Source organism: Pteronotus mesoamericanus, unplaced genomic scaffold, assembly GCF_021234165.1.
Source record: "Pteronotus mesoamericanus isolate MK-2021 breed Mesoamerican mustached bat unplaced genomic scaffold, CSHL_Meso_final scaffold_85, whole genome shotgun sequence".
In the NCBI taxonomy this organism is placed as follows: domain Eukaryota; kingdom Metazoa; phylum Chordata; class Mammalia; order Chiroptera; family Mormoopidae; genus Pteronotus; species Pteronotus mesoamericanus.
In genome coordinates, this window is record NW_026555329.1 from 17,431,929 (window position 1) to 17,446,994 (window position 15,066).

Sequence of the window (15,066 nt, forward strand, 5' to 3'; positions counted from 1 at the left end):
TCAGGGCACATACACAGGCTGTGGGTCAGTTGTCTAGTCTTCTTCGTACAAGAAGGAAACCAGTTAATGTTTCTCTCTTTCTCCCTCCCTCTCTCTCTAAAAAGCAACGAAAAAAAAAATGTCCTTAGGTGACTATATTAAAAAAAAAAAAAGACTGGTGTTTCTCAATCTTTTATTTTGTATGTGTTTTTGTTTTTTTGTTATCCTAGAACAATGCCTTGCACATTGTAGCTGCTCAATAAATATTTGTTGAATGAATGAATGACATGTTTAAAGTTTAAAAAGCAGAGAGTAAAGACTAAAAGCTGTGGGTCAGAAGGGAGTAAATATTTATAAGGGCATTTTATGTAGGCTGAGAATTACTCAGCAGATGACAAGACAGTAGTTAAGTATTAGGAGTCCAACAGAGCTGCTCTCAGGTGTGTGGGCTTTGGCATCTAAAAGACGTGAGCAAAACTCACCTCTGCCCATTACTGGATTTGTAATCTCCCCCAGAGTACAAAGTGTCTCTTTTATTTTTCTGGCTATATTTAAGATCTTTGCATTTGATCTTCAGCAGTTTTATTATGATATATGGTATGTTTCTATCCTGTCTAGGACTCATATTTTCTGAGCGTGAAGATTCTTTCATCAATTTGGAAATTCTCAGCCATTATTTCTTTAAATATTGACTATACTTTTCATCTAAAGTTGATTTTAGACACAGACTGAACCTTCCCTTTCTCTTTCCATGTCTCTTAAACTCTTTTTGATTTTGCCTGCCTTTATCTATCCTCCCATCATTGATTTTAAAGGTTTTCTGTTTGGTTTTATCTGTTTGACTTTCCCTTGGAGACTTTAATTTCAACTCTCATGTTTCAAATCTAGGAGTTCTATTTTCTTAAATCTTTTTATTCACAGTGTTCTGTTATAATGTTTTTATTCATTTCATGATATGTGGGCTTACCTATGGGAATCTTTCCTAGTCTGTGTTGAAGAGGCTTCTCCTGAGATAGTTTTGTGTTTGCTTTTGACGGATCAGGCACATCACCAGCTGTTTCAAACCCCTTGTACACTCCTTTCTTAACTGGACTTTCCCTTTCTGTGTGGTAGCACAGACTTGAATCCACAGCTCCAGGAGGGAAATGCCCCCAGGGTAATGAATTCTCAGGAAAGGCCAAGAAACACAAGTTTCTTTGTTGCTTATAAGAGTTATTATAAGGTTATTATAAAAGTTTCAATTCCATTTCCTACCAGCCCTGCATTTCCTCTGTGAGACCCAAAGCTTCATCTCCTGGCCTTTCTGGGATGTCGCACCTCTGACCCTCTGGATTTCTGGCTGATTTCATTTCCCAGTTTCATTCCACTTGTGGCTATTTCCTTCACTTTCTTGCAAACAACTATGTAGCTCAGGCTGTTTGTAGTGGGAAGGTTGTCAGGTTACTGCATTTCTGTGCTCCAGAAAATGGAAATCTCTCAATTTCCTAAAATTAGGTCCAAGTATATGGCTTGCTGATATTTTACTATTTTTGACCTACAAAATTTTATATATCTCATAATGTCATTTCTTTTAAACATTTAATTTAAATACTGCCTAACCTTCAGGTTCATATGAGAATTAAATGAGATTGCGTATGTAAAGTTTTTATCAGTTTGGACATGTAGTAAACAATAAATGGTAACTTAATATTATACACACATGTCTATAAATGCATGAAATATTATGGGAAGAATACATATCATAAATATACATGCTGTTACAGGATTTGCCCCGAAGGAGGGGAAATGAATTGCTGGAAACAGGGAAGAGACTAAATTGTTCCTGTAAACTTTTTGGTAACTTTTGAATTTTGAACAATTTGCATGTATTTACAACTCAAAAATTATTATTAAAACAATTAGATTATAAACCCATCGAACTGCCTGCTGTACTATCAGCATAAGGCAGAGCATGAGATTTGGGCATGATTTTGACTTTTATGCTCTATATTTCTGTGTTTGAATTTTGGCGAATAAACATGTTCATATAGTATGCTTTTAATTTAAAAATTAAACCTAAAAAATTTACTTGGACATGTGCCCGTAGGGGTATGATATTTTATTTTTACCCATCTGCATGAGGGAAGCAAGGTTACCATTAGCTTAAACACACCAAGTGTGCAAATCAGTCTGCTTTGGTGTGAAGGGCAACATAAAAAATTTCCAAACAAGATAACTTCAAAAACTGAACTTTAGAGGTTGCCTAGGTATTTTATAGTTATAAATTACGTTCTGCGTTTTGCACATTTTAGGGGAGATAGTCAGCCTCGGAGTGGAGGAAATTGTTATCATGACATGGCAGAAGATGAATCATTGTTTTCTCGGGAGGCAGTTTCTCTTAAAACACAGCGGCAACTGCTTTTGGAAACGGGCTCACGCCAGGATTTCTCTGCCTGGTGTGGTGCAGAAGGCATTTACAATAAAGAGGCTGATGGGTTGTTTAAATTGCACCCTCAGTTGGGGCACTTCCCTAAGAAATATGAGGCCATTAAAAGAAGTTTTCACAGCAGCCTAAGTGCCCACCAACTTTCTGAGGAGTCACCCAGTGCTGCAGGACGGAGAGCCCATTCTGTATCTCTGGGCCGTTGGAATTCCTGAGGCGTTTGAGGTAATGCGGTATTCTGTCACCTTTTGCTCCCCTCCATTTGGTTTACATCAAAGCTTCTTAACCTCCTCAATGTTGATGTCTCAGGCCCGATGATCTGTGCAGCGGGGGCTGCCCTGTGCACAGCAGGAAGCATAGCAGCATCCTCAGGTAACAGCAGGGGTCCTGCTCCTCACTTTTTCTCCAGATGTTGCAAAATGCCCCTGCAGGTACAATTCTACTCCTGACTGAAAAAGATTTGATCGATATGCATCTTGCTTAATTCTTTGGTCTAAGCTGCCCTGGTGAGGAAAGTGTCAAGACTGGGGAAGAAATATGATTCAGGGTCTTTTTGTGGCTTAATGAAGAAGGGGAAACTCCTCTCGTAGCTTATCCTGGTTCTCTCCCTGGAGAAACCAAAGGGAAATGGTGTTGGGGCTTCACCAGGAGGCCAAGAGAGGCCTCAACCCAGTGACAAAGTCCTGGTTCTTGTCACCGTGCAAGAAAGAATTTGAGCATGTGGCACAAAGATTCAGTAAAGAACAGAGGATTTATTAAAATGAAAGTAGACACTCAGATAAGGGAGTGTGGGCAGACCCGAGAAGTGAGTTGCCCAGAAGGGTCTGGTAGCTTGGCTTCTTTTTTGAGCTTGTGGGAAGGAACTTGTTAAGGCTGGATCTGGGTGGAGAGGAGGTGGAGCAGGCGAGGCACTGCCTTCCCAAAGGGAGGGAGAGTTTTTGTCCTTATTTGGTCCTTTCCAGAACTGCCATGACTGGTGTATGATGGGTACTAGTCTATCTCCAATGTTAATGATATTATAATGGCATTGTGATTGTCTATAAGTCGTCTTTAGGTCAGAGTTCCTGGTCCAGCTGAATAGAACTGGACCTCGTTTATCTCCGTGGTTTTCCTTGCAAGTTTGCTTCCTCTTGCAAGCCTGTTTCCACAGGGAGGGGTAGGGTACCTCAGTCTAGCTATCCAGCCTCAGAACCAGTGGCTACATCCAAATGGTACTCAAAAGAAATTCCACTGGGATTCTTTTGGGTACAAGCCCATATACACTGGAGAGCACAGAAAAAGGCCTGGCAGGAGCTCTTATGTCATATTGCACTTGATGGCTCATTAGGAGGAATCACAGTAACTCTAACTCCTCAGGTAAATAGACCCTTCTGCAGATAACACGGCTTAGAGAGGTTTGCTTGTTCTTAATTCAGCTTGCGTATATTGGACAGCTTGAAAGTTCTGGGTTGAGGGTTTCTGGTTAAAATATTGCCACCAACTCATGCCATGTTTATTTCCAAATTACTTAAAATTTTGCACTTAAGAATATTAACTCTGTTAAAGTTTAACTTGGCAAGGAAAGATAGATTCAATTTCAGAACATTTCTCTTAACAAAGTGTACTATATATTTATATTAATCTATTATTTATTCTCCCTTTCCCTACCTTCTTTAAAGAATAGTAAACATTTTTTTATGAATAATTGAATTACCTGTAGGGATCCTTGCTCTGAGCTTAGGAAATAAACTATATTTTACAAAGCCCATTGTCAAAGACCCACATTAAGAAGTGAATAATCTTAGTCAACTAGATGCAAGTTTTTACCATTTAATTTTTACTGAGTAGGCCAAATGGCATACATTTTTTTTAATTAAAATAGTTTTAAGTTATTGTGATTATTTTAAACTACATATACAGTGAAAAAATAATTTTTAAAAACTAATTTACAGTAGGATGAATTTATAAAAAGCACTTTACCTTATTTTAAAATCTTTATAACATCTTATTTGAACACCTTAAAGTCCATCACATCATGAATATACAAAATAAAACCTAGTCATTCGAGGATAAGATGGATTAATTTTTTCAATTAAATTGAAAAAATTTTTAGCCCTTCCATCTATAAATGCATCAATCAATTTGCTTCTGTCTCCATGTTCCTTAAGATTCTGCAAAACAGCCCTGTGTGATTTGTGAATTGTGAGGGGAAAAATACTTTGCCTTTTTTATTTCTAAAATATTAGCCTCCAAATTCTTTTACAGGGTCAGCCATTGTGATATTAGATGGAATACATATAACCTGAACACACTGGGTTTCTGAAAAGAGGATGTTTGTCCCTGTTTATTTCCTGAATCCGTCACCTGCTCGTTTCTCTCCAGCTATAAAAGGCCTGCGCCGGTCTCTCTCTCTAATCCGTAACCCAGAAGCAGCGGGAAAGAGAGGTGTCCTAAAGATCACGTGCTTATTCCAAAAGTTAAGTCCTGAACTTGAGCACATGAATGGCAAAAATGAGAATACCAATGTGAACCAATTTACAGAAAACTAAGAATACTTCCATAAAAGGGCTTTATATTCTCTCCTTTGCTGCATCAATATAGAGGAGGCTTTGGTGATTAGGAAAAAAAAAATTTCTAGAATGTGAAAATGCGGCAAAAACGGAGATAACCCTTAATACCTTTTGGACTAGAAAAAGGCTAGAAGGGATTGTCTCTAAACTGGTAACAGGCACGTTATTTTTGCTGATGGCTCGCACTGAGCTGGAAGGACCGCCACCTGCATCCCGACGGCGAGTCCGAGAGCCCCCGTGACCACCTCCTGGGCAGGAGACCTCAGGGAAACCCGTGTGTCTGCCATTCAAGCTGCCTGACGCATTCTCTGTGATCAGACATCTGGGTGACCTTGGGCAAGTTTCTTGACCTCTGAGTCTGTTCTACTCGTAAGATGTCGTATAAATCCAATGATGAATGCTGGTAACACATGGTGAACTGGCCGTACTAGGACTCAGCAAGTGGCAGAGAGGTGGGGAATTCTATCTGTTGATGACTCCCCCTCATTCCTGTTCCCCTCCCTGTCATTCCCACCAGCTCACCCTATGCGAATAAAAAGGGGGTGATACATAAATAGATGCCAAATTGAAAAAAGTCATTTCTGATTCACAATACGCACATGGTTGACATAGATCATTGCTCTGCTTACTGAGTACAGTTTATGAGGCACTGTGCTTTTGACTCTCTCCTTTTCTCCCTCTGTTATTATGATTATAGGCTATTTAGCAAACCTCACATGTGACTTAGGTCTTGTGGGAAGCGGACCCCTGATGATATGTCTCCAAAATGAATCCTGCTCCCTTCCAGTCTGGAGGCTATATCTGGAGGGTAAACAATTAGAATGCAGCAGCTCTCTGATGCTGAGATTGCCTCTTTCTGCTCCTTCCTTCTGTAAACTCTGGTGAAGAATTAGCTTGCTAGTGGCAGTAAACTCCCCTCTGCCATTGGTCCCCTTCAATCAGGGCAGCCCCAGAGGAGTTACATACAGGGCAGGGGGGGCCTGCACCTGCTGTGAACCATCCTCGGGACTGCGCTGGACACTCCTGCCTACCTCCCTGTCCCTTGATGACACTGCCACTTTCCTCATTTATTTCTATGTCTCATTTTAATTTCTTTTTCTCATTAGTTTCTAGTTTATAGCTGTCTCTTCTCCATCAATCTGGACATGTTAACTTCAGTGCAAGTAACGGGAAATTTTTCATGTCTGTATATTAACTCCAACTAAGGAAACTTATGATCCATTTCCTCAAGAAATTTCAGCCTGTGGCCTTCAGAGAAGATCATATTCATAGCAATTTTTCCATCCTTCTGTTGTATCAACAAGCTATGGGCATTGATGGATTCTAGTACAGAGTTTTAAGCAAGCTAGAAATATTCATTTTCTAAGAAAGGGCAGGCACAAGTGAGGGAGTAACAAGTTTAGAGATGATAATGACATTCCTGAGATTAAGCAACTGATAAGGGATGATTATATTCCAGCTGCAATTTTTAAAGTTTGAGTGCCAAGATTTTTCCATTAAGATTCGCTTTTAGCATAAGTCAGTTTTCATGAATATGTAATGAATTTCAGTTACCCATTAGTTCTTTCATCAAATGCAACATCATTATATCAGAAGAAAACTTCTCTTATGACTCCCCCAGAACTCTGTTAAACTAAGGCTCTAAAGCTCAAGCAGGTTTTATTTCTAGTTGCAGAAATAATTAATTTCTTGGCGCAGAGGCAGTGGGGGGCAGGGGGAAGCCCCCGCCCTGTGTTGTCTGCGACATGTAACTCGTTGAAGTTGAGGAAGGGAAAGCAGACAAACATCCAGTTTCTGGTGCTATTCAGCTGTAAAGAACTACATTCAGGGAGCAGAAAACATTTTGGTTTTCAGGATAAATTAAAATACATTTTCATTTACTTTCAAAGTAGACAATAATAACTTGAAGATATGTAATTAGCAACATAATGAAAAGGAATATATATACAGGGTTGGGCAAAAGTAGGTTTATAGTTGTTGAATACAGGAAACACAGAGTTAATAAAGCTATTGTAATAATCATAACCCGTATGTCTGTTTCCATAAAAACAACTGTAAACCTACTTTTGCCCCCCCTGTATTATACTCATAATAAGGTATTCAGAGTTGGCCACAGCAGTGCCAGTTTCCAACAGGTGTGCTGGAATCCTGCAGCCAAATCTGCCTAAGTAGACAAACAGTAAATCTAAATAACTGCCAGATTTTGGCCAAGAAATATCTAAAGGCTGCCTGCCAATTCTTTATATGAAGAGGGACAGTGTTTGCCACAGACTCCAGGGCAACTTTCTTAGGGGAGAAAGAAGTAACTTGGAACCCAGACCTTTGGAAAAGACCCTCACTTTGTAGTGAGATAATGTGATCATCCTAGCAGACCCCCTGGCTCCTGCTCCGCCCTTCCACTCAGCTAGAGGAGGCCAGTGATCACTCAAAACAATTTACCACCATTTTCAGGTACTAATAATTTTATCATTTGTATAGTTAAAAAATGTTATTGCCAGTGATAATCACATTTTTCAGCCACCAAATTTTGAAACTTACCTTAGGCCAATTTAAAATGATGAAGAACCATATTCTCTAAAGGAAACAAAACTTCCAAGCTTAGCACAGTAAATGCAGAGATATTTTTCTCATTTCCCTGTGTACCTGTTGTCTTTGTCAGGATGCTCAAAAAATGTTCCTTTTTCGAGGACTGAATCTGGTTATCTGGAAGGTCAAGATTGATAAGGTTTCAATAAGCACCTAGGGCAGATAAATATAAGTAACCAGAAGGAGCCCTGGCCAGTGGCTCATTTGGTTGGAGCACCATCCCATACACCAGTCAATGGTTGTAGGTTTGATCCCTGGTCAGGGCACATACCTAGGTTGCAGTTTTAATCCCCAGTGGGGCATGTATGTGAGGCAACTGATGGATGTTTCTCTCTCTCTCTCTCTCTCTCTCTCCCTCTCTCTCTCCCCCCGCCCCTTCCTCTCTCTCTAAAAATCAATAAACATACCTTCAGGTCAGGATTTTTAAAAGAAGACTGCTTTTTAGATCCAGTTGTTGATAGATATGTATTTATTGCCATTTTACTCTTCATAGTTTTGGTCTTCTTATTTTTCTTAAATAAGTCCCTTTAACATTTCATATAATAATGGTTTGGTGATGATCAACTCCTTTAGTTTTTTTCTTGTCTGGGAAGCTCTTTATCTGTCCTTCCATTCTAAATGATAGCTTTTCTGGGCAGAGCAATCTTGGCTGTAGGCCCCTGCTTTTCATGACTTTGAATATCTGTTGCCCATCCCTTCTAGCCTGCAAAGTTTCTTTTGAGAAATCAGCTGACAACCCCCCTGTAGGTAACTAACTGCTTTTCTCTTGCCGCTTTTAAGATTCTCTTTCTCTTTTACCTTTGTCATTTTAATTATGATGTGTCTTGGAGTGGGCCTATTTGCATCCATCTTGTTTGGGACTTTCTGTACTTCCTGGACTTGCATGCCTATTTCCTTAATAACAAAGAGTCATGGATACAGAGAGCATTTTGATGGTTGGCAGATGGGAGGGAGGTGTGAGGGAATGGGTGAAGAGATGAGAGGATTAATAAGTACAAATAGATAGTTACGGAATAGCCATGGGGATGTAAAATACAGTTTGGGAAACAGAGTAGACAAAGAACTTATACATACAACCCATGGACATGAACAATGGCGTGGGGATTGCCTGATGGAGTGGGGGGTGCTGAATGAAGAGGGGCAAAGAGGGAAAAATTTGGACAACTGTAATAGCATAATCAATAAAATACAATTAAAAAATAAATGAATAAAGGAAGAAGGACCAAAAGGAGATCCCTCCCTCTGGTGTGATTTTCATTTGGGTCCTCCCCTCCTTTCTCCCATGTCTCCCATCATTTTAACATAGTTGCTATAACCCTATTTTATAGTTTGATATTTTTAGGTAAATTAAAAAAAACTCTTATATGTTATATATGGCTCTTTTTCTTCTTACATAGCAGATTTCACATTTGCTTTGAAACACATGGAAAGTATTCAAACTAGGGAAGAAAAATGGCCAAATGAGTCCTAATTCAATGGGGGGATAAAGCTCAGAGCACCACTTCTGACTGCACAAGAACTTGGCTTTGAGTAAACCAGGACACAGTTTGTCTCTGCCTCTGTTCACTGGGCTTTAGAGTTTTGTTCCAAGTACTCGGTTCTGTAGAAATAGTTGTTTTTTTTCTATTGCAGCAATGCTTAAGTAGCTATGCCCTTAGAATACTAATGATTGTCTCTGTAAATTCATTGTAAACTATGTGGGCATTGTAATAAGGTGTGGTACTATGCATGGGAAAGCCACATAGCCCAGATGTCAGAGTTAATCTGTCAAGTTCAGGTTCTTGCTGCAGGCTAACTCTGCATATCATGTGTGCATATCATGTTCTTCTCTTCAGAAGAGCAACCGAACCCAAAAGTGCAGGACAGCTTAGTGCATTGTCAAGTTTACTTAATTTTAAAGATGTTTACATTTATTCTCACCAGTCTTAGTATAGGTAAATTGCTTAGGGAACTAGATGAGTAATTTTTAAACTTTCTTAATAATATCATTGTTCTGAATATATACAAACCTTAAGAAGTGGATAAGGAGAAAACAAAAACATGAAATTTTATCTAGTTCCTGAGAAAAAAAGTGTTTATACCACAGCAGAGATTTTTTCTCTGAAACATAAAGTAGACCATAAAGTTATTCACAAAATAAATCTAGACTATCATTTGTCAATCCTATCAGACATTTAAAATATTTATCTCATTTACAGAATGTGTCCATTGGGAGGAAAAAATTATACATTCCACTGCAATACTTGATATCATTTTTTTCCCAGCTGCCAAAATGAAAACAGCATTTGCTTTTCACTGGAACAAATGCAATATAATCTCACTCCATTAAAGGCCAAACTTAAGGATTACACATCTGAGAGATGAAATTAAATTTAATTTTTTTGAAACATACTTTTTGCATGTGGGAGTAAGCTGATTGGGTAAAGCTAAAGTTTCTGCTGATTTGTGAAATATGTAAGAAAAAATATTTTAAAAATTTTAAGGTGCCCAACTATACACAGAGTACTCCAATTTCAATTTATTTGAAGGTATGTTTCTCAAAATTTTTACTCATTAAAAAAAATGAGTGTAAGTCTAAAGAAGACCCACATGTTGAGCGTGCCCCCAGGAATGGATGCCAAAGAGAAAGAAGTAACTGTAAAGGAGAGAGGGGAGCCAGATATGTGAAAATAAGCCCAAGAAGAAATTGTTAGAAACTTTGAGATGCTCTGAAATATTCTATTTTCTTTTCTCTTTGGAGTTGTAGCATCTTTGTTGTCTGAAATTTCAGCCAAGTTTGGTTGGGTCAAGTCTTTCCTTGATGAGGAGAAGGGCATGGATGAGACCTTCAGTGTAGGTACCTGAGTCTGCACTTCAGAGTCATGTTCTTGCTAACTATTTGCTTCCTAACTCAGCAGTTCCTATGGCTTCTGGTCATATTAGGAGAGCACACATGGAAAAGATACAGGAAGGGACAGAAAAATAAACCTTACGGGAAAATATTAAAATGTCTGAGAAGTGAGCTTTTTGAAACTAAACATGCTGTATTTGTTCATAAGTTACCAAGTATGTCACAAATATCCCCAGTCAGAATTACTCCCTCCTTTTTGCTCCCATGAGATTTTATTCATACCTTAAGTGGAGCATATGAGACACTGCGTTACTACTTGTTTGCTTGTCCACCATTCCCAGCAGTTTGGGTTTCTTAAGGGACCATCTCTATGTACTCATAGTTCTCTTCAGCACCTGGGACAGGGTCTGCAAACAGTAGTTGCATAATATATAATAGATGAATGAACAATCAAGTACAAAAATATATTTGTACCCAAAGGCGGGACTCATCACTTACTCCCCTTGTTTTGTCAGTACCCAGCACAATTCCTGAGTAGCAGGGTCTCGGTATAAATCCAGTATGTCAGAAAGAGCCAAGAATCTGATGGAAAATTGGCCTAAACTTGAACCGCACCTTTACCACATATGATCTGTTGGAGATGGAACAAATTACTGTAAGTCTCTGTGCTTCTGTTTTCTCACCTGTAAAATGTAGTTAATGATAGATTAACCAGGTAACACATGCAATAAAGGCCTTGGTATAGTACCAGACATGAAAAAGTCCTCGCTTAAGTATCAACAAATCTTATAGGAAAGGTATGAGATTGACATTAATTAATTCTTTCCTCTATACTTAGTTTGAATGCTTATTAAATTTTTAAGATCCAAAATTCCACAAGAAAAAGGCTAATGTGATAACAAAAAGCTTTACACATCTGGTATGTTTCCCATGAAATAGGTATGTGAAATGGAATTACTCCAAAATTGAGAGGCTATAATTGATGCAAATAAACATCTATTGATTTCAATTAACTCCAGATGTTCATTAAGCTTGCACCATTGTTCACTTGGTCGCTGTATATTGCCTTCACCCCCAACTCACCAAATCTTTTATATAAGGCGATAAAGTAGCAAGCTGTTATATAACAATTTAAATTTATTAACTATTTCATATGCCAGTAGCCACCTCAGAGCCTCATTCACTGGCACTTTAGTTTCACAGTATTCTAGTGCCTGACAAAGAAAATATGGTTCTTGTTTTTCAGAAATTATATAACTACAGTTTGGCTTAAGTAGTCTGGCCTAAAGCAGTAGATATTTTTGTAAGGAAATATCCAGCTAGCAGTTGGATGATAACTAGCAGTTGGAAAATCCTAGCCTAGGGTCTAGATCTACCTTAACTAGCTGGGTACACTTGGGTTCATTTTTTTAACTTCTCTGAGTTTCAATGTTGTTATTCTGCTCCTCTTAAATCACATAACTACTGTGAAGATCAAATGATGTTATATGCCTGAAACATTTTTGGAAAATATAAAGGAAATATTAAACCCTACATATAAGTACCTCATATTTGTTGCTTCTCTTTTAAAAGAGTCTGCCCACATAATTAAAAAAAAAGAATAGAATACCACCAAACAAAAACAACAGACAGAAAGACAAAGAACCAGTGAAGGCACAAAACTACCAAAAAACAAAATGGCTATCAGAAATCTTCATACATCAATAATCACCCTAAATATAAATGGACTGAATTCACCTACAGAGTAGCAGACTGGATCAAAAAACAGAACCCCACCATATGCTACCTCCAGGAGACACATCTAACCTGTAAAGACAAAGATAGACTCAAAGCGAAAGGGTAGGAAATGATTCTCTAAGCAAATAGCATCCACAGAAAAGCAGGTATAGTCATACTTATATCTGATGAAATAAAAGTCAACATAACAAAGGTAACAAGAGACAAATATGGACATTTTATAATGATAAGGAAGACTTAACATTCCTCAATGTATGTGCACCCAATCAGGGAGCACCAAAATACATAAAGCAACTACTAACAAAACTGTAAGGAGAAATTGACAAAAATGCAGTCATAGTAGAGGACCTAGATACTCCACTGACAGCTTTAGATTGATCATCCAAAGAGAAAATGAATGAAGAATATCAGCCTTAAATGACACATTTAGATCAAATAGACATAACTGACTTTTACAGGAGCCTTTTATTCCAGGACATCTGATTATGCATTCTTCTCCAGTGCACATGGAATATTTTCAAGGATAGATTATATGTTGGTTCACAAAACAGGCCTCAACAAATGTAAGGAGATTAAAATCATACCAAGCATATTCTCTGATCACAATGCTTTGAAATTAGAAATCAACTGCAAAAAGAAAGTAAAGAAACCCACAGATATGTGGAGATTAAACAACATACTACTAAGAAATGACTGGGTCAAAGAAGAAACAAAAGGTGAAATCAAAAGATACATAGAGACAAATGGGAATCACAAGACGACATATCAAAACTTCTAGGATGCAGTGAAAGCGGTAATAAGAGGGAAGTTTATATCATTACAGGCCTAGCTCAAGAAACAAGAGAAATTCCCTAGTAAACAACCTAACATTACATCTTAAAGAACTAGAAAAAGAACAACAAAAGCAACCCAAAGTCACTAGAAGAAAGGAAAAAATAAAAATTAGAGCACAATTGAATGCAATAGAGAACAAAAAGACTATACAAAACATTAATACAACAAAGAGTTGGTTCTTGGAAAATATTAATAAAATTGAAAAATCCCTAGTTTGATTTCCTAAGGAAAAGAGAGAAAAGAGAAAAGACTTATATAAACAAAATCAGAAATGAAAGGGGAGAAGTTATCACAGAGAGCACAGATATGCAAAGGATCATTCTAGGGTACTGTGAAAGACCATAGACCATCAAATTCAATAACCTAGAAGAAATGGCTAAGTTCCTAGAAATATAACCTTCATAAACTGAATCATGAAGAGTTGGAAAATCTAAATAGACCAATCAACAGTGAGGAAATTAAAGCAACTATCAAAAAATAAATAAATAAAACCCAATAAATAAAAACCCAGGACCAGATGACTTTACTAGTGAATTCTACCAAACATTCAAATAAGATTTAATACCTGTTCTCAAACTCTTCCAAAAATTTGAAGAGGAGGCAACACTTCCTAACACATTTTATGAGGCCCACATAACCTTAATACCAAAACCTGGCAAGGATAGCACAATAAAAGAAAACTGCAGACCAGTATCTCTGATGAATACAGATGCAAAAACCTGAAAAAAAATATACTAGCAAATTGAATACAACAATATATTAAAAAAATAATACACTACAATCAAGTGAGCTTCATTCTAGGAGCACAAGAATGGTTCAATATATGCAAATCAATCAGTGTAATATATCACACTAACAAAACACAGAGTAAAATCATATCATATCAATAGATATAGAAAAGCCATTTGATAAGGTACCACATCCATTTATTATTAAAACACTCAATAAAATAGGTATAGGAGGAAACTGCCTCTACATAATAAAGACTATATATGACAAACCCTCAGCCAATATCACACTTAATGGCAAAAACTGAAAGCTTTTCCTCTTTTCCTCTAAGATCAAAAAGAAGATAGGCATGTCCACTCTCACCACTCTTATTCAACATAGTTCTGGAAGTTCTCACCAGAGCAATCAGGCAAGAGAAAGAAAAGACATCCAAATTTGGAATGAAGAAGTAATAGTGTCACTTTTTGCAGATGACATGATTATATAGAACACCCCAAAGAATCCAACAAAAAAACTATTCAAAGGAATAAACAAATACAATAGAATTGCAAGATACAAAATCAATGTACAAATATCCACTGGGTTCCTATATGCTAACAATGAAACTTTTTAAAAAAATGAAAAAAAATCCCTGTACAACTGCAACCAAAAGAATAAAATACCTAGGAATAAACAAGGGATGTAAAGGACCTATAATCTGAAAACTACAAAACATTATTAAAAAGAATAAAAATGACACAAAGAAATGAAAAGATATTCCATGTTCATGGATTGGAAGAATGTGCATATTACCTAAAGAAATACACATCAAAATCTCCATCAAAATCCCAATGTGATTTTTTAAAGTAGAACAAAAAAAATCATTAGATTTATATGAAACCACAAAAAACCCTGATTAACCAAAGTAATCCTGAGGAAAAAGAATGAACCCAGAGAGATCATCATACTACCTAACTTCAAATTGTACTACAGGGCAACTGTAATCAAAACAGCATGGTATTGGTAGAAAAACAGACCCATAGACCAATGGAATTGAGAGCCCAGAAATAAAACCACATGTAAATGGGAAAATAATTTTTGACAAAGGAGCCAGAAACACACCATGGAATAAAGAAAGCCTCTTCAATAAAGGGTGCTGGGAAAATTGGAAAGCCACATCAAAAGAATGAAACCAGACTAGAGTTTGTCCTCATATACAAAAATTAATTCCAAATGGATCAAAGACCTGAATATAAGATCTGAAACAATAAATTACATAGAGAAAAGCATCAGTACTAAGCTCATGGATCTTGGTCTTAAAGAAAATTTTGTTAATTTGACCCAAAAGATGAAGGAAGTAGAGGCAAAAATAAATAAGTATATCAAAATAAAAAGCTTTTGCACAACGAAAGAAACCACCA